This window comes from Plutella xylostella, chromosome 27 (assembly GCF_932276165.1).
Source record: "Plutella xylostella chromosome 27, ilPluXylo3.1, whole genome shotgun sequence".
NCBI classification, from domain to species: Eukaryota; Metazoa; Arthropoda; class Insecta; order Lepidoptera; family Plutellidae; genus Plutella; species Plutella xylostella.
In genome coordinates, this window is record NC_064007.1 from 8,065,768 (window position 1) to 8,087,699 (window position 21,932).

At 35.9% G+C, this 21,932-nt stretch overlaps 1 protein-coding gene and 1 pseudogene across 2 annotated transcripts in view; both read right to left on the minus strand.

Annotated features, from left to right (window-relative positions):
• The window catches only part of LOC105386238 (zinc finger protein 628), a 99,286-nt gene extending 77,354 nt beyond the window's left edge, over window positions 1-21,932 (minus strand). Inside the window, exon 1 of one of the 2 annotated variants that reach the window (XM_048630884.1) lies at window positions 20,374-21,932. The gene's annotated coding sequence lies outside the window, so the exon portion shown is untranslated. Of the gene's footprint in view, window positions 1-13,500; window positions 13,937-20,373 lie in introns of those variants that run through there. The other variant, XM_048630883.1, reaches the window with a different exon arrangement.
• Window positions 12,732-12,934, minus strand: LOC119691864 (annotated as a pseudogene).

Genomic DNA, 21,932 nt, shown 5'->3' on the forward strand with positions numbered 1-21,932 from the left:
GTCACGTGGGGAGGCTCCTTTCGTACGTTTTACGCACTTTCGTGATTTGGTCTAAGTATGATCTGCCGGATGTAACGCTGAAAACCCTTTCCCTCTTCATTGCTATGACAGGTTCAAAAAAAAAAAAAAAATTCAGACAGGTTCACTATACCGTATTATTGAGGTATAAGAAGTTAAACTAGAGTTGTACTCAAAGCGCTTCTGAAGGAAAATGAGCAGGTAGACGGGGGTTTACTCAAGCCAATCTACTTCACCTAAAGAGTGCCACATTTGTCTTTATCCTCTATCATCCTCATCAGTCCACTTCCTGCTAACTAAAATCATCGGGGTTCATCATTTGAATCCTAATTACCCTTTCATATATACACTCGCGTACTACTAGTGCTAACTCGGAAGGTCCCGGGTTCGATTCCCGGCTGGGGCAGATATTTGTTTAAAGACAAATATTTGTACTCGGGTCTTGGGTGTTGATATTTATATTTAATATGTATCTATCTATGTATTTGTGTGGATATATCAGCTGTCCGATACCTATAACACAGGCTCTGCCTAGCTTGGGGTCGGATGGCCGTGTGTGAGATGTCCCCACATATTATTATAATTAAGGACGACATTATTAAGATTTTTTTTTACTGCTAAGCGTGAATTTTAAGTAAGGACTAATTCCAATAAAAGTTCTTTTTGTGAAAACCTTTAACTGCCATGTTTATTATTACTATTAATAAATAATGAAATGAATTACCCCTACGGCTATTCTAACCTTAAATATCCGAGATACAAATGAAAAAAAAAACATAACGTGACCTACACGCTTCTCTAGCCCAAATAGACGGCCAATAGGAACGCCCAAAACTTACCAAAACTTTTTCAACTGTTTTTTCTAAACCAATAAAGAAGCAGCACAAACACACACACACACAAGGGTATTTATAAGAAGCAGCGTAAAGAGGATTGGCAGCGGCTCTGCTACAAACGTACGGTTATGTTCATTTTTCGACGATCTATTTTTGTGATTTCAAGTTTTTCTCCCCTTTTGTAGCGCGCGCGCACGAGTTTGGTACTTTGTGGGTCAGTTTGAAAAAGTGCTAAAAAATAGTTTTATATTTAATCTTCGAAGAGCATTTTTTGTACTTAACTTTAGTATTTGTCAGTGGAAAGTAAAAAAATAAGTCCAAACTATTATTATTATATTAATATTCCTCAAATATAATATATCATGTTTATTTTATTACCGTTTGGGTACCTAACTGTTAAACGTCATTAGCCATGTTTAAAACTGTAGTTATAACTATATCAAAAGTATAATTAAGCTCATTTGTATTATAATGACTACTAAATCAAGCTTACGGAGCTATAAAATTAACTCCTTTATTTGATTGATGCTTCATTCCATATGCAACTGTGATTACTGCTAAATATTACCTGAAGTGTTTTATGTTATTAATGGTAATGTGGACTTACTTGGTGTTTATTTTATATTATATGATTATTTTAATATTAAAAACTTATGATGCGACTCAAAAGCCGGTGTGTACCTTTCATAAAGTATCTATCTTGAAATTAATTAAATAAGTTTTGGTGCAAAACTACTATAATATTTATTTCTTCCATTAGTGATAGCATTTTATGTCTTTCATGATGAGTAATGGCAAGGTTATTGTTTTTTTTAATGCCAAATGCCAATTCTATGAAAAAACCGCACTAACAATCAATTTATCGCATTTTTCCCACAGCGCATAAATTAAACTTTCCATAAAAAAACTATTAATATGAAAGTACCAAGACCGTACACAATACGTCGATCCTTTGTGTTTTTTGGCACCGCGGCCAAACATCGGTATATGCGATGCATCTTGCATATCGCGAAAGAAAACCGACGCACACACACACACACACACATCGCGGTTACATGTGTGTGTGTGTGTTTATAAGAAGTGGCGATGTACTGTTGGCGAAAACTGAGGATTAAAACTGTGGAAAGCAGCTAGGATATTAGGTCTTAGGTGAAATTTTACCAAATTTTAAACGTATTTAGCCGTCTATCAGTTAAGTAGTACAAAATGTAGATTTAAATACGATATTAAAATCGTTTAGCGTTTGGTCAAAGTGACCCTTAAACAGCGACGTTATAGAATGGGGTTGAAGAAAGAAGCCTGCCTGAGTTACGAATCAACTTTATCTATTTAGCTACCTTATAAGTCTACACTGTGGTGCGCATTACCTACATTATCCTCCCTTCCGGTGGTCGTGGGTTCAAATCCTGGCATGTGCCAATTCTTTGCGACTAAGGACTTTAGGTAAAATTTAACAACGTGCTCTTATAGTGAAGGAAAACATCGTGAGGAAACCTGCACATCTAGATGTGTGAACAATCTCTAACCAGCAGTAGACCAGTGCAGCGTGGTGGGAAATGGGACAGTTTAGATTTTAAGATTATATACAAAGGTATCATTCAAGAGAGCCAGGGTGGAGGCACTCACACCTCTAGCCCCCCGTATTTAGGTTTTTTAATTAAATTTATTTAAATTCATCATCATCATCAGCACAACCCATCACGTCCCCACTGCTGGGGCACGGGTCTCCTTTTTAAGAAGCAAGGGTTAAGGCCTAGTCTACCACGCGGGCCCAGTGCATGTTGGTGAATATTTTATATATATATTTTTTAAAACACATATTCAATAGAGTCTAAAGGAGCGGTGGTAGCTCAGTCGGGTAAGCGCCCGCTTCTCACGCAAGAGATGCGGGTTCGAATCCCGGCGCTGACATGTACCAATGAGTTCTTTTAACTTAAGTACAATGTATACCATCGCTCTTACGGTGAAGGAAAACATAGTGAGGAAACCTGCATATCTAGATCTAGCACATCTAGATATGTGAACCACCAACCCGCAGTGGACCAGCGTGGTGGGAAATGGTCCAAGCTTTAGGAAGGCAGTTTAGACCTTGGGGATATGCACAAAGGTTCCATTCGAGAGAGCCAGGTGCAGGTACTTACACCCCCACAGAGAATAGAATAGAATAGAATAGAGTCTAAATCAGCTTCTCACTTTACAATCAGCCGACTCTACGCCTGGTGCTGGTAAATTGAAAAACAAACAGTATTTCACCTGCATAACTTACTGTTAATGTTTTAGATATATATTTTACGTAAGAACTCGGATTCTAACGCAATATATTATCATGTCCGCTGTCTTACGTGCCCGTGTCTTTTTCATGGCAAGAAGACTGAAAAAATATATAGGTAGCCTGGTAGAGATCGCTTTTAGCGATAAGGCCGCCATAGTGTAATTTCAACTGTGTAAAATGGAAATTTTTGTGTTTTTGGTATCAACCAAGTAATATTCTATTCTATTCTATGTGGAATGTACTTTTTTCAGGATATATGTATAGGAATAGTGGACAATCGGTTTCATGGAAGGAGCCTCATTTAGTAACATAATAGTAATATTTGGGGACATCTCAAACACGGCCACCTAGGCAGATCCTGTGATATGGGTATCGGACACAAACAGATAGATACATAGGTACACGTATGAAAAACAAGCTCAGCTAAATGTATATGTCTATACCCTAATATTTTCATGGTACTTGTAATGTTGACACATTCGTTTCGATACACGAGGAGTCATGCATTGTTCTATCAGTTTTTCTAGAAAATTCACGTTTTAGACCAAAGTTGTCTAAACAAACCCATTGTTTAATCAAACGTTTTCATTTTGATAGAATAGTTTCATAATTTAATAACACACGTTAAGGTAGTAGTACGAGTAGTACATTTAATAGCGCATCCGAATATTACCAAATAAAGGAGTAATTTGGTGGTTGATTAATGCCACTGGAACTTTTTCATAGCTCGCGAGTGTATAAATAGGCTCAAGTGTGTATGAATGATGCTAATCGTGTTGGTTATCGATCGATCGTGGTCGATGGTACAGTTACACGCTAGAGGGCGCTACGATCTATCTGGGACTGGGTTCTGTAGATCATATATATTATAATAAGCATACATTAGTCATGCATACGTCAAGTACAGGTTTGATAGTTTGTGAAAACTAGTGTTCGGCCTGGCCTGTAGCCGAAACTATCATGAAACTGTTGAGAGATAATGTACCTATGCAGATGACATGAAGAAAACGTATACTTTTTTCGTTTTTGTATTTTCAAAAGGGTATACGTATAAGGCTGAAAGAGGTTTACTCTGGGGTTCATTCTGTACAATTTTCGTTTGAATATGAAATTATTCCTCCTTTGCATACAAACTTTGTATTAACGTGATTTTTTTACACAGATACGGTGTTTTTCTGAATTTTCCAAAAGATATCGTACAAAACATTACCCTCCTCCTTCGGCAGTCGGGTAAAAAGTGGTTCAGGATGATACCTTCAGTTTAATATTTTCATACAGTTATTAATTTAATAGCTTCGTCATGTAAGAAACCTGTGGAACCCTATTCACTGATAATATTTCTACACTAAGTTGCGGGACCCGTTTTAACGGTCGATTTAAAAGAACCACTTTATTGACATCTCCAGTCTAGATTCTAGACTATTAAATAGAATAACTTTTTAAATGCTTCTTGTTCTACAACGTGAGGTAATAACAATATTTTTTACAATGTAAGTAATTAATGGTCAATAGTTGCCTTTTGAACCCTTTATCGAAAAAAAAGTTATATAATACTGTGTGCTCTACCACATTGCATACATTAATGGTATGCAGTCTAAAGAAACACCACTTAATTTTAAAATATTATGATTAATTAAAATCAGTTAATCCGGTTAAATTTCGTTACAATTTCTTTCTTAAAAGCAGTTTATAAAATTTGAATTTGGAAAAGGACTTTTTTTATTTTATATGTATATGAGTACTAAATACCTCATTATTATACTATGTGAATAGAAAGTTTTTGAGTCATTGTGTAAACATAAGACAAAATGTGTATCATACAACGGTAGATATTATTGTTATGAAAACATTACTGAGTTATCGCTTGCTTCTAGTTTAGTTACTCACATGATACTTTTGTATAAGTAAATACATGTATTTCAGGACGGATTCCCACTATTAACTAAACAATAAATAAATAAATAAACGTTTATTTGAAAAACCAAAGACACATAAATTTGTTTAAACCTGATACTAAGGGTGTATTAAATATACTATTGTCTTACTCTGACACTATACTGTCAAAGCAAGCGAGCAATAGATTTAAATACGTTTAAATGTCTCGTGCAAGTCACCCTAAGTCTGCAATACTACAGTCGCCGAAATATAATAGGCCCGTTTGGACAGCTCGAAAATGTATAGGATGATAGTTGGTGTCAAATGTAATCATAAAAAATCTAAACAATAAGTAACTTTTGGTGCTTCAAAAGTAATTTTTTCTTTCAGCCGTTAAAAAATAAGCCAGATTATGTGTCTTTTTATGTATTTCATCAAGTAAATCAAGAGTAAATAGCAAATTTGTGTAGCTGTCCAAACGGGCCTATTATATTTCGACAACTGTAGCAACCCGGGCCGGAATCAAACCTGAAACTTCAGCACTGTGTCTGCATAATAAAATACAATTCAAATAACGCTACAGTTTGGGAAAAAAAAACAATAAAAACAACTGATAAATGGAGTAACTGAAACAACAGAGAATCCTAGTTCTCCTGAGGGTATGACTTTTTTTTTTATTTTATATGTGAGGACATTTTACACACGGCCGTCCGACCCCAAGCTAGGCAGAGCCTGTGTTATGGGTATCGGACAGCTGATATATCTACAAAAATACATAGATAGATACAATTTGAATTATAAATATCAACACCCAAGACCCGAGTACAAATATCTGTCTTTAAACAATTTTTTGCCCCAGCCGGGAATCGAGCCCGGGACCTTCGGCTCAGTAGTCAGGGTCACTAACCACTACACCAGTCGGCCGTCATTGCCTGTGTTTTTTTTCACACATTTTCAGTAAACGCTTTTACTAAAACTTCATGCACACTGGATCTTTCTAACCACATTTAAATGAGAAATCGCGCTATAAAATGTTTTTATCAGCGGTATATAACTGCGGCGCAGCGGCCTCCATACAAATTAACATACATTTCAATAAAATTACTGGTGTATCGCAGGAAAAATATTATAAACTTATAGAGAAACTGGCGGTGATTTCTTAAGAAAAAACACCGGTTTTTGAAACCGGTCTGAGACATCGCGGTTGGACTACGCAATTTTTTTATATTAGGATTTTTGTAAAATCGTTTTTACGTAGATAAATAAAATTTTGTTTATTTCGTACTTAATGTTTTTCTTTATTATTTATGACTGAAATAGTGAGTGGTTTTTTATATAATAATAATTATTTTTTATACTTAATTACTTCTATTACGAACCGTTTTTTTACGGACCATGAAAAATATTTTTTTTGTGGTTTAAATGGAAAATGACAGTTTGACACTGTGAATTGGACTCTACACTATCTTTTATGGACGAGAATGAGCCTTCTGATGACTATTGAATGAAGAATTATCTATAGCCTATTTCAGACTGATATATACATAAACACTCACGGGCAATGAAAAAGTTCCACTCACAAAATGCCGACGCTAAATGACCGAAATTTTTTCAAACATTTCATTTAAAATTTTAACAAAATATTACCGTTTTAGTTGCTATTCTGATGCTCTGTTAAATGTTATTCAATGTTGCAGAAGTCATCATTAAGCTATGCTTTTCAGTTTATGAGTAATTTGGATCTTTTCTCAGTGGAACCTTTTCATTGCCCGTGAGTGTACTTTCTTTCAGTACTTCAGTCAGAACAATATTTTTTGTTATATTGTGAGCATAATTATCACTGACGGCCATAGTAGTTATTTCCACTCTCTTATTCTGAGCTACGCTATTAACTTTGGGTCTCTGCAGAGTGGCTTCATTTCGTATTTAATACTGTAGAGAGAATCAAAGTTCAGCCCAATGTGTGACTTACAGGTTCTGACCAAGTGGAACTGTAAATGTTGAAATTTTAGCAGCGTAGTTGACCCTAAGGGACACTTATTTTATGTGTAATTTAAGTATGCTTTGTCAAAAAACTACTTACACATATACATGCTCTATGAATTAAGCCCACCTTTTGTACATGTATTTTTATATTTGAGCAATAAATAAATAATACAGGGTTGAATTTTAATCAAAAAAATTGTATTTATCTATGTCATGAAATTTATGTTATCGAGCTAAAATGATGAAGATAAATAACCAAACTTCACATCAAAGTAACAGTGATAATTATCATAAAGAATATAATTATGACTCATCACTAATTTTATGATAACTTCTGAACACTACACAATTTTTCGTGCTACAGTTAATAAATTTAATCAATATTTTTAAAGAAAAAAAAACTAATTTGGCTGACAAAATCGCTAATGTACCTAAGTGCCAGTATGGCGTGGCGTACCGACCATGCAGGTTCATATTAGTGTCCATTATAAACTGTTACAAGTTCACAGGATAATGCGACGTAGCTCGCTAAATCTAAATAGACGGGTCTTTGAAGAAAAGTGTGTGGGCCGCCTAATGATTTGACAACAGTTTGTAAAGTACTTATTTTGAAATATACAGGGTGATGCAGAAGTGGTATAGTAAGAAAGAAAGAGCCACACACTGGCACATCCTGGGCAAATTATTAAATAGTGTCATACATTTATATGCTGAGTGGCGACCGAATGGCGTAGTGGTTAGTGACCCTGACTACTGAGCCGAAGGTCCCGGGTTCGATTCCCGGCTGGGGCAGATATTTGTTTAAACACAGATATTTGTTCTCGGGTCTTGGATGTGCCCGTAAAATGGCAATAGGCCCGCCCCCTATTACATTGGGACTAACATAACACTCTGGCGAAAAGTGGGTGCAGCAATGCACCTCTGCCTACCCCGCAAAGGAGTACATTAGTACAAGGCGTGAGTGCGTGTTATTTATATGCTGAGGTAATTCGATTTTTAAGTAACAAAAAGCCCATCTATTTTTCACATATTATATTATATATTATACACTCCTGCCCGCTGGATTGACGACCTTAGGCGGGTAGCCGGTAGTGGTTTGATGAGGAAGGCCGAGGACCGAGTGTTGTGGCGCTCCTTGGGAGGGGCCTATATCCACATTATCCACCAGTGGATGATTATTGCCTGATGATGATATGCACTCGCAAGCGATAAAAAGCTCCACTGAGAAAAGCATCAAATTACTCCTAAACGGAAAAGACTAGCTTAGTGACGCCGTCGGCAATATTACTTAATAAAAACGTAAATATTGTATTCAAATTTCAATTAAATGTTTTAAAGTATTCGGTCTGAATGAAGTATGAATTCTTTCAATTGTGTTTTCAATTGAGGAGTTTAACTACAATAATACCACGTGATGGAAAACATCGTGAGTAAACCACACACACATCTAGATTCTAGTTGTGTATCCTAAGTGTAGAAGCGTCCGTAGTCGAGCGGGCCTCAGTGATCGTAACTGATCGCTGAGGTTAAGCAACAACTGACACGGTCAGTCATTGGATGGGTGACCAATTTCAAGTGGTGCTTTTCTGGACGCTTCCGTGCTTCAGACGGCACGCTAAGCCGTGGGTCCCGGTTGCTGCTTCGGCAGCAGTCGTTAAGCCTAGTCAGAGGCCTTCGGGCGGCTTGAAAACATCTAACAGTCGGGTTGCCCACTTACCCGACAACTCTCTCAGCACAAGCTTGCTTGTGTTGGGGTCCACCAACCCGCACTTGGCCAGCGTGGTGGACTAGGCCTAAACCCTTCCTTCATTGGAAGGAGACCCGTGCCCCAGCAGTGGGGACGTAATGGGTCGTGATGATGATGATCCTAAGTGCATTGTACTTATTCCAAAACGGCGATATAGTTCGCAACCTATCACGTGAGTACATGTACTGCGAAAAGTGGGTGGCTCGCTTGTGAGCCACGTCTGACTACCCCTTCGGGGATTACAGTCATGAGTGCATAGTAATATGTATATGCATGTAAGTATTCGGTCCAATTAAGTAGTAACGTTTTACTTCATTTACGTATCTTTTAATATATATTTTTTTGTTACTGTATTCTAACCAGTCCCAACATAGTATGAAGTATGAACCCTATGTAACTAAATTATAAAATTATACAGGGTGATTTCTAAGTCCATGTATTCCTTTTAAATGCATGATAGAGGAAGGCATTTCCAGTCAAATGAACCCTATAATGCCTTATCCGAAACTTAACCATTTCTTAGATATTTAAAAAAATATATTAAAAAATAAACTTTTCCTAATATCCTTTTTAACCAACAGCAAGTCCTTAAATTACCTACTATTTTTAACGACTATATTTTATGCAGCTTGCATGTCTATTAACATAAGGTTAGGTAAGAGAGCTGGTAGTGGTTGGATGAGGAAGGCCGAGGACCGAGTGTTGTGGCGCTCCTTGGGAGAGGCCTATGTGCAACAGTGGATGATTATTGGCTGATGATGGTGATGATGATGAAGAGAGGTGACTCGCAAGAGTCGCAAGTGAGCCACCCGCTTTTCGCTGTAGTGCAACATCATGTCGCGAGCATCTTTGATATTCCGCATTTTCACACCGAAACTGGCTTTAATGGAAAACTTTCTATTTAAATATAATAACAGTACTCGCGGCTATAAACCGATAACGAGTCACCATTGTCCGTCCTTCCGCGGCACAAACTAGTTCTGGCTGCGACGGACGCCTTATTCTGGTTACAGAAGCGGTTTCGGCTAGAGGATGCTGGGAAAAAACTATGTCGTTTAGACTATAAATTTATTTAACGTCAATGACAAATGATTAGTGATTAGTTACAAAAATAATAATATAATGTTTGTAAAAGCGGGTGCTTAGAACGGTATATTACGAATTTGAAAGGCATATGACAGCGTTAAAATGGATTGAAATATTCCCAGTGTTTTTTGTGGCAAGGCTAAAAGTTTAGCTTAGGAAGCATGTTTTTTTTCTGAATGTAGCTTTAAGTCTGAGGGAATAAACGCTCCACTATATAAGTACTAGGCCGTCATCGACCACCAAGTGTGGGTTGGTGGACTACCAACACAAGAAGGTTGTGCTGAGAGAGTTGTCGGGTAAGTGGGCAACCTGACTGTCAGATGTTTTCAAGCTGCCCGAAAGCCTCTGACTAGGCTTCACGACTGCTGCCGAAGCAGCAACCGGGACTCCGGCTTAACGTGCAGCACGGAAGCGCCCAGAAAACAACCACTTGAAATCGGTCACCAATCCAAGCTAGCTCGACAACGCGTCCATTATCCTTTCAACACTTAAATTTATTTGATCACTGTATTCTCGCATTGTGATCCAGAATAGTGCTGCGTGTACCGTTTCTTTTTGTCCATTTCTCCTTCTTTGCATGTCCCAGCAGACAGTTAGATTTATATATGAGTGCGAACTGAGAGCGGGCTAATGGGCTGTTTCTATAAAGGATGCTTAATATAGTGTTAGAATTATATTTATACACTCACGAGCAATGATAAAGTTCCTCCCACAAAATTAGTTAGTACAACAAAAGGCCCTAATTTAATTTAAATTAAAATTTGATCTAAATATTTACTTTTTTAGTTGCTAATATTCTGATGCGCTGTTAAATGTATTTAGGCAAAAGCGAGCCCTTTCCTTTTTGGATTAATTTGGTGATTATGACACTGGAACTTTTTAACCGACTTCAATAAAAGGAGGAGGTTCTCAATTCGTCGCGATCTTCTTAACTTGCGAGTGGATAAAAGCTATAAGTATACACGGGGGTTGTAAAAAGACTTGTGGTATGATACTAGCTGATTAATCCACGTCAGCTAAGGTAACAATTACAACTAAGTAAGTACCTACATTATAACAAAAATCAATGCTGAAGTTAAAAAAGAAGCTTGAGTAAATTACTTTGACAATCTACCTACAAATCATTATAAAATTTTACAAGTAAATTTTAAGTTTTATTTAAATCTGAATCTATAGGTACTCAATTAACACGTTGTGTGTTTTGTCTATTGTCTGTGACTGCATGTAGGTTTGAACTGGCGGGCAAAAAAAAATTTAATACAATAGCTGATACTTTATTATTTAGGTACTAGGTAATTTATACTAATTTTTATTGCAATTTTTTTTTGTTTTATGACTGTTAGATATTCTTGGAATAAAGTGTGTATTCTATGTACCTACTATTTAAATTGATTATGATGAAGTTTGTATGGCGATTTTACAATAAGTATGTAAAGTTTTCCTGAAGACAATAATAATAATAATTAACAATGATTATTAAATAAATACTTGTCCTTAGACAGAAAGAGCCCCCCTTATCCGAACGGAGAGTAATTTGTAAAAATTGACGTTCATCAGAAAATTTTATATTTGTACGATGAATAAAAATTTTTGACTTTCACTTTGACTTTAACTAAATGGGATGATTTTGATTATTTAACGACGTGTAACCGCCCGCATCTGAGAATGACAAGCCGATTTTCATGAATCATAGCATGTCTCATGTCTTACTTATGTCTATGTTATCTTATAAATTTTTACCCCAACCCAAAATGAGGCTGTTTAATTTTGAAAAACATTCAGGCTGTCAGTTATAATACTGTAAGTTTCAGAAGACAAACAAAGTACTTAAGTACATATCTTTTTTTGTTGACTCCGAAAAGCTATAAGTTATTTGTTTGAAATTACTTAAGTAGTACGTTTTTAATTACTTAACAACTACATCGTAGTGATTTTATATTTTGTTTAGGTTTTTTCAGTTTTGAAATTACGTTGGCGATTTTGTTAAGTTGTGTTTTTAACCGACTTCAAAAAAAGGAGGAGGTTCTCAATTCGTCGGGATCTTTTTTTTTTTTTTTTATATATTTTTTTTTATGTATGTTCACCGATTACTCCGCCGTTTATGAACCGATTTTGAAAATTCTTTTTTTGTTGTATTGGGTTGAGCTTCCAGGTGGTCCCATTTTTTTTTCAGAATTTTATCTCACCCCCAAGGGTGGGTAAAGGGGTAAAAACAGGGTATGAATTTCAATTTTGGGCACATATTAACCGATTCTAATGAAATTAAGAACGTAAATATAGTTCTCATAACAAAAAAATATGATGGTGACCTTGAGCTGATCTGATGATGGAAACGGAAGGCAGTCAGGGGAACTCCTCAACGGTATATAGCAACTACTTCGTGTTTAGGCTTGAATGATTCGTATTGATTAGTAGGACATTTTGGTATCATTTGCACCTTACTTTTGATTGAAAATTATTACAAATAAACTAAAAACTATTAAATAAAATAATAATTAAAAAAATTAAAAAACCGACTTCAAAAAAACACTAAAATGTAAGAAATAATTTAAGGTTTACACAAATTCTACTCGTATGAGACAGTACAAATATACCTAAGCAGGAACTGTTCTTTTTTGAAGTTGGTGCCATATTTCTTCAGATTACTTTGTCACCGCACCAACATCAAAAAAGAACAGTTCCTGCTTAGGTATATTTGTACTGTCTCATACGAGTAGAATTTGTGTAAACCTTAAATTATTTCTTACATTTTAGTGGTTTTTTGAAGTCGGTTTTTTAATTTTTTCGAAAAACAATATATTTACTTCGTAAAATAACTTTCAGTTCATTCAAGATTATTATAATCCTCACTATAATTTTTGTATCTCAAAACTTTTTAAGCTTCATTTTATAGCTAATAAAGCCGGATTGTTTAATTATCAATAATTATATCGATAATTAATAGATACACATTGTATTAAAAGCGTTGACTTGCAAGCAATAAAGGTTTTAATGCACACATTACCTAGTTACTTATAATGAAACATCGGACCCTCACAAACCTCTCAAAAATGTCAGTTTTTAACTCTGAATCGATACTACACTTTGATCTTAGCCAAAAGGCCGAGAAGCGACTACTCCAGTTTACTCGGAAGCTAGGCTGGCTGAGCTGAAATCAAGGGGATATGTACAAAGGTTCCACTCGAGAGAGCCACGTACAGGAACTTCGCCCTCTCTCAGAATAGAATAGAATATAACTCTAAATCAAAATTTATTTTCGGGTCGAGAATGAGCCGAGACCATATAAAGCTCACATTTCTATGTCATCTTGGCAAAAATTGCAATTTAGATATGTTATATAGGTATACGCAGCTATTTTACCACAATAGGTAGGTATACCTAAATGATTTCTTTTATTAATTTTGAGAGAGTTAAAATTTAAATGTCAATCAAAATCGTTACCAATGATTAAACAGAATAAAGTTTTAATAAGTGCGTTAAAATATCAGTTAAAGTTAAGCTAAAAATATTTTTAGGCGATTCAAATGGACATACTCTTAAACTTCAATCTCTTAGTTATCATAACAAACTTTTATTAGAGAAAACATCGAATGTATCAGTGAATTGTGTAAGAATGTCATTTTATTAAAACACATCTTGAATATGTTATGTTAAATGTTAAGTTACACAAAATATCTAACCTTCAAACCATTCTCCTCAGCTGCATCGCATTACGATATTTTCTTCGTTTATTCAAATAGTATTTCGTCATCTATTTGTTTCACATTGACAACTTGTTGAAGAGTTTCTAAATATTAGCATTTTACAACGAATGCGAAATCCGCGCCAAAACTTACTAATGTCCCGCCACTTTACAGCTAACGTTTTCAAATATTCAATAGCACTTTATGTCAGAAAACGTTATTAAAAATCACTAAAAGCGTCCAAAAATCAGTCCCGAAAAACAGTTGACAGTCACATCGCGCGCGCTATTTTTCGGCGCCGAAAAACTTTCGTCCGAAAACTCCGCGGCGCGAGCGCAGCGCCCGGAAACTACGATTCTAAATTCAAACTTTTGAAAAATCTCGTCGAATTTCCATTGTTTTAGAACGTGTTGTTGCGCAGAACACAAGCTGTTTCAACACATAATGATCTAACACTGGCTCTCGGGTTCTCGATTGCAGAACATACTTATTCTAAGTCAACTTACATTCGTTCATATTTGCCTGCGGGCGTAGGGCTGAGCGAGCGGCCCGGCGCGGGTCGTAGGTCTAGAAATTTAAGACTTGACGTTTGTATAATTGAACGTTAATAAATTTTATCTACCGTATCTTAAATCAGGCTTCATGTGCTAGTTTACTGCTACACGCTGTATCTATTATTTCATTACCATTTCCACGGAACAATCGGTAATTACTTTTTTTTAATATACTTAACAACTTAAGTTTTCCTTAGGATTTTTGAGGTTAAAATAGATTGGTGTTGAGATTATAAAGTTTGAGCTTTTGCTGTTGAGTCGCAGCCCTAGTCGGCGCGTAGTGCAAGAGACGTCTTGCGTATAATAATATGTTTTAGCCTGTATTGAGCGCTTGCAGGCAGCCTCTATGCTGCTTTTATGCTTAGATGCTATTTTATAAATAAACTAGATATTTTTTCGTAATGAATGTCAAAGTTGACTTTGTATTTCATTGGATTGCGTGTGCGATGTAACTCCAAAATATATACGGTCACAAAATGTTAAATCAAAGTGAGACCTAAAAAAACCTAAAAAAATACGTTCAAGGTTCAGAGTTTTTAAATGACTTCCTGACAGTCTGACTACAACCAAAACAAAGTAGCTTTGCTTGTTTTAAAATGATACTAAAAAGTTATTTTTAAGACAGATATAACTGAAACTTGCAAAAATTTACAAAGACAGTGAAATCATTTTTTTTAAATATAAAATAATCTATGCTTAAATAGCATCGCACTAAAAAGCATGCTTATTTAAGCGACCACGTCCCATCACTAGTTAGTTGTATGCATTCGTGCATTGGCCTGCACTGCCGCGTCTCATAGGCCATAGAAAAACGACAAAATGACCCTCTTCTACAAACCAATACCGCCCTAACCCTTAATTCTTTAGGCTCACATTCCCATGCGGGCTGCGGTCATTTAAGGCAGTTTAGATTGCAGAGAATTTTAGAAGCCAGTTCTTAGGTCTTAGACTATTTCACTATGAATTTTAGCTACATATATTAGGTATGGAAAGAAATTGTTCTTTCGTAGGCGTATGGTTTCTAGGCCAGACTCGGCTAGAAATCTTCGCTTGGTGTCTTGTAAGAGGCTTTAGAGCCGTTATAAATATATATTTATGTATGGGGTTTTCAATTAAGGAACCATTTTACCGTCATTTATCTGCGGGATTCTGATTTATTAGTGTGCGTTTAACTTTAAATGATTATCGTGTGATTGTGGTACTTCATTAGACGAATTCATGATATGCGTTAGTGAACCATTTTGAATTTGTAAATTTTTGCACGATCTATACTGCCAACATTCTTTCCAAGGCGTAGCTCAACTAGTCACTAACGACTCTGTTTTTGACACAAAGAGGGGTGTTAAAAGTTTAACGTGTCTGTGTATCCCAGTGTGTGTAACTGTCTGTGGTAGCCTAGCTCCCAGACGGCTGAACTGATTTTAGTTTTGTCTTTTTAGAGTCTTACGTAGTGTTACCCCGAGTGTTTATATTTTATCGAAATCAGCTAAGCCTTAACTTAAAAGTTATGCGACTTTTAGTGTTGAATGTCGGGGGTCTCTTCTCTATGCAAATTCGGGACTTAGTTAACTGGATGACTGGAAGAATCTCGTTTAGGCGATAAGTTCGCCCTGGTATACCTACTTAGTTAATAACTATTGCCTTGTTTCATTGTACTAATGTATGTATGTATGTATGTATGTGTATACAATAAAGAGAAAAAAAACACTTCTATTATACCTAAGTATAAGCGGAGCGGAGCGGTGGTAGCTCAGTCGGGTAAGCGCCCGCTTCTCACGCCAGAGACGCGGGTTCGATCCCGGCGCTGACATGTACCAATGAGTTCTTTTAACTTAAGTACAATGTATACCATCGCTCTTACGGTGAAGGAAAACATCGTGAGGAAACCTGCATATCTAGATCTAGCACATCTAGATATGTGAACCCACCAACCCGCAGTGGACCAGCGTGGTGGGGAAATGGACCAAGCTTAGGAAGGCAGTTTAGACCTTGGGGATATGCACAAAGGTTCCATTCGAGAGAGCCAGGTGCAGGTACTAACACCCCCACAGAGAATAGAATAGAATAGAATACCTAAGTATAATACTAGTATTTTCAAAAGCCTAGGTCTTGTAGAGCTTTCTCTTTAATGTTGTGGGCAACGAACAAGCTCAGTGTGAATGTAACAGGTCATAGGTCCTTGGAAACATTACGCTTGGGTAAATTGATATTTTTAACCAGACTATGGTAAAGTATACACCTATAAATACATGCACTCACGGGCAATGAAAAAGTTCCATTAAGAAAATCATTAAATTACTTCTTGACGGAAAAAACTAACTTAATGAAGCATTCTGCAGTATTTAGTATATTAAAGAAAACATCAGAATATTTACGAGTATTGTTTAAAAAAACGGGGCCATTTTCGTATCTGCATTTTGAAAATGGAACTGTTTCTTTGCCCGTGAGTGTACTAATAAGGTATTACCTATGTTTTTTGATATTTGTCAATAGTTATTCTTGTCCATACTCATAATTAGAAGAGTACGAAGTACGTTTTAGTATTTTCGTTTCATACTTTTTAGAACGTGATTTTTTATGTTTCAGATTAATACATAGTAAGTTACATAATTTAAATGAAATTTGAGGTTTTCCTACGAGGTTCTAGTTGGAATTTGCCTTCAGAATCGATATACCTTACTTACTTAGGTATTATTAATGTGGAGGATTTGAGTCAGTTTAGAAACGATGATGTTTATTTTTATCCCATGTACCTACCACTTATAATATTGTTTTACTTCTGTTTTTTATAAACTTCTTTTTTCTCCGCCTAGATCACTGATAAAACTCCCCCCCACAGACCAGGAAACCAGCCAATCCCAGAAGTCACGAAGCCCCCAAAGAACCCGTGACGACGGCGGCCGCACGAATCAAAGCTCTGTCTTATTTAGCTAAAAACTCAATACAACATACAGATAGACAATTTGCATTCATCGCATCATCGCATCGCACAAATGTGGGCAAAACACGACAGCTCGAGAAATGTCAGGCGTAATGTAATAAGACGGATTTTTCTTTGGCAAAAACTCGTGTTGAGTTAATGGTGTTAGAAAATTGACGCGCGTCTTGTGTCTGTGTGTGCGGCGCGGGTGGGATGTTGCTCTACTTGAATTTTCTTCTTCAGCTTAAAGGGCTTGTACACAAAATCTGTGACTGTTGAATATTGTCGCAGGTTTTTGCGATGCGATGTCCCAACGCAGTTTTGTGTTCAAGCCCATACAATAGTCCCCTGCTGGACTTAAGACTCTCCCTTATTTATTTTTATTTTATTGGTGTACGGTCACTCACAACTGCTGTTTATTACTAGGCAGCCACTATTATAGAAACACCAGTAATTTATAAGTGACCACTGTTAGATGTAAGTTACCACTGTTCACACGTTACTGGATGCGGTCTTAAGTTTCGCATCAGAATATTAACTCGTAAAAAGTAATCATTTTAAATTTTAAATTCAAAAAATTGGGGTCGTTTAGTATGGGAATTTTGTGAGTGGAACTTTTTTTATTGTTCGCGATTCAATATACGAATTATTTATTTTATATGTAACCTATTCATTGCTCGCGTGTGTACATACTATAAACCAAGTAGAGCAACTTCCCCTGGCTGCGCGTGCGCACGCAGTTTTAACCGCGCTCGTACTTGTTCATACGCACTCGGCATTCCGATGTCGCAAGGAAGACGTATGTGCCGTGAGCTGGACCTAAGTGCCAATTGATGAACTCACGAGGTGTTTTTTTTTTATTATTAAATAAAACATTTTCAGGACTTCTTTTTTTATATAATTTTTTTTTTTAATAATATATTTTTTTATTAAAAATTTTTTTTTTGTTTCTTCTTCTGTAGTTAGTGGATACATTATGTAGCAGACGATTGATAAATCCAAAAAGCCTTACCGGAAACATACTTATGAAGGAAAACTTGTAGATTTTAATATTTCATTAGAAAATGGTAAAATCCTTGCTAACTTAAATGATATAATAATGTTCCTAGCATAGCCTATCTGAACATAACTGACTGAATAGGTCTGCATCTAATATAGAATTAACCCAGCGCCCATTTGCTAAGAAAGAACTAACACTTGTTAGCTACTTTTTTCTACCACTTGAAATGATTCAAGTTCCAGTAATTGATTCAAGTCACCAATTAAGTTATTAGTCATTACAAGTGCAGTCTATGTTAGTATTAGTTTAATGATGATAAGTTGAGTCAGTAAAGGACTAGGTATCAAATGGTTCATACGAGATAGGTAAGTATATTTATTTCCTTGAGACCTGCCTCAAGATTTAATAACTTAACTATATAATATATGAAGGGTCTTTTTACTGTTTCTTTTATTTTGATAATTGATTTATAATATTCAGCGATCAACCAACAAAGTCAAAGTCAAAATCAAATATTTTTATTCATCGTACAAATATAAAATTCTCTGATGAACGTCAACTTTTACAAACTACTCTCCGTTCGGATAAGGGGGGGCTCTTTCTGTCTTAGGAGAAGAACGGAGGCAAGAAACTTCTTTCAGGATCTAAAGCTGAAACGTCTTGGGAAAGCTTCCTGATTAATATAAATTTTAAAGCTTATTGCTTCAGGTCAAAGACGTACAATATTATCGATTATTATGAATTAAAATTAAAATGGTATAAGATATTCATTTTCTATCTAAGCACTTTCAAATAATTTCATCATTAGAAATTTCATAGAAAAAGATCAACTTATTTTTTATTTCAATCTGGATTTAAGTTCAGTTTCAATTGAATTTCAGCGATAAATCTGCCAAGTCCAAACTTTGATATTTGTATTAAATAGAATAACTACTTTATGTATACTTTATGTTGCAGGTCGGCTTAATCGTAATAAACGTAAAGATGAGAACGCCAAAGCACACCCCTGAGTTATAAAAGTATTTAGAAAATGACACACCTTCAAAATCATCAGTGTTTAGTCAATCTTTAATGAAAAGAAGTGAGGGTATTTCAAAAACAATAGTTGAACATGAATACATGAACAAGCATGAAATGTATTCATATAGCTACGAGTATATCATCGGGAGACTGCAAAAGCAATCAATCTGCACGTAGCCAACTAACGAGTTTATACAGTCAAAACATTTTCATAAAAGCAAACGAGAAAATATAAAATACGAATAAAGGACAAGCCCGGAATACGCAATATTGATGAAATGCAAGTGCCACTCCAAAAATGCACAAAAGGCGGAAATGTTTTATTAAACATTCATCCATTTAACCCCTTTCCAAAACCTTTCGGGGGGGCGGATCCATCCATATTGATAAAATTTAATACATATTCCTCCATGCAGTGTTTTTTTGCACCCGCTGCCTACCGCTGAAAACCCCCTTACCCCATATAATTGGCCGCTGTGAAAACTATCGCGGCTCCCCCCTCCCCCTCAGTTTTGCAAATTCAACATGGCGGCAATCAATAATTTGGCTGGGCAATGACTGCCTGATGACTCGCGCATGCGCGCAGTCGGCGTCTCCCCAAATCATCGCCAAAACCTGAACTTGACTTGCCGAAAACGAAAGTCGAAGGGTGAATGTTTCAGAACTCTATTCTTGGGCTTCGATAGTAAATACGTAGTACAGAGGCGTCATTGATGATGAATTTTGAGAAACTGCTGGTGGAGACGAAAACTGTGATGGCGATTTTCATGTGACACGCCTCAAAAATGGCGCTCGCGAAGTTAACGTTAATAATGGCGACGCAAGTAATTACGAATTAAAATATGATAATGACGATAATTAATCCAAAAACAAGAAAACCGGTAAAATGTGTAATGAATTGAATTTTAAACGATTACTAGACTAGTCCAAAAATAAGAAGCACAACCAACAATTTAATAAGAAAACTGATATACCTATTCATAAATATACAAAAAACTATTAAACTTCACAAAAATAGTTTTATGATATTTTAAAAGATAGTTTAGTAAAACTAAAAATAAAGATTTAACAACGAAATGTACTTTTTTAATATTAACATGGAACATGGCCGATATCGATTTACAAGAACGAACGTCCATTTTATGTTTCAACGGTTTGAGTATTTTACGATTCTATCTTCAACTGGATCACCTTTGTTGATGATTATTTTGTCCTATTCTATACTTTGGGTTCTCATGCAAAAGCGCTCTAAAGATTTGAAGAAATTGTTTTAAAGGTGCTAGTTTACGTCGCATATTTTCTGTGCTGAAGTTACTTATTAAAATCTTTCGATGCTCCAAAGCCTGTAAAAGAAAAAGTTATTAAAAATGTCTTACCTGCGACGTCTGCTTCAGTTGGATTGGTTTTTTCTTTGAGTTGTTTCAAGAGTGGTTCTTCTTTATGCTCTTGAAGTTCTTCTATGTTGTTTGCAGTATCTTCTTGAAGTGTTTCTTCTATGTTGATTGCAGTATTTACTTTGTTACTTCTTCCTTCCTCTTCTGTTTCCTTATCTTCTAAGTTGCAGTTGTTTTATGTATTGTCTTATTTGTTTATTGTATATACAGCCCTTTTGTATTTCAAGCCCATAACTTTTTTATACATATTTTTATACAAAACTTTTATAGGTATCGAAATAACATAAACATTTAACTAATGCTTAACGTTAATTTCCTTATAATTTTGTACTCTTAAAGAAATCTAGAAGTCGCTTTAACAGGTAGGTAAAATTGATAAAATTTAGAGTTTTTTTGAATTTTCTTTGTTTTTTGTTAACGCTTATCACTTTTTCCTAAGAATTTAAGGCCAATTTAAGGCACGCAATTTTGTTCTTTTGTTAGTTTGTTTCCATCTACCATGTATTCAGGAGGTGGTCGATGAAATTGGTCGAAAGTGTTCCGAGATTCTTAAGGTGCCGAAAGTTTTCAATATCACTTAGCCTTAATATTTATTACCAGAGTTTCTTCACTTATTCTTCACTAATATAGATATATTGTAGATAGTTTGTATATAAAAATTAGAGAACTCAATCGTAAAGTTTTCCAAAATAACCAGTGTTGTTTAATCGTACTCAAAGAAATTAAATTCTTAAATCCTCTTTTCTATTGATTCCTTGTAATAACGGTTGATATAAACTTAAAACTTGTTCTATTGCGAAAAAACGTGTTTCTTTATCGTCAAATGGCGATAGCTTTTATTTTGTTTGTGCTAATGTCTCTTTTGCTATAAAATGGTTGCGTTTATCCGCTTCCTTTTCATTTACTCCATCGGCATTAGCATCTACGAATCCATGGTCTGTGTCTTCTGTGGATCATGGACGCGTGGGGTGGAATGGTGGATGTTCTTCTTCTTCTTCGTCGTTCGGCAGCTCCTCCTGGATGGTTGTGGATGTTGTTCCAATAGCCCTGGGCACAACGGATCCAAGCTGAACTCCCGCAGTTGCCTCTACACTAGTTACAGCTAAAAACTTAAAACCGGTTTGTTGTAAAAGTCTTGTACAGAGTTCAAGTGTTGCTGAATTACTTATTCACTTAACAACTATTGTTTAATGATTATGTGGAAACTTAATAGCGTCTATTGCACAAAAACTGAATGTGGTGAGCGTGTGGCGGTGGCGTATGAGCGGTGAGCGGTGACCGTTACGCAGGCGCGTAATTTGGATCCCGAAACTGTAAATTTTGTTTGCCAAAGATTTGGTTTTTATTGAATTTTTGACTGTCGAATGTTTTTGAAATTTTAGGCCGTGTTGTTTTTTTTTTCCTTTGTTTAAGAGTTCTTTTTTTAAGAGCTGGCTGGCAGCTTTTTTTCGCGGTGCGTAGGTGGTAAAACACGCGTTCAGGCCAGCCACGCCGAGCACACTGGTGCAGCGAGGAGCTGCTGCAGCCAGCCTCCTCCGTCA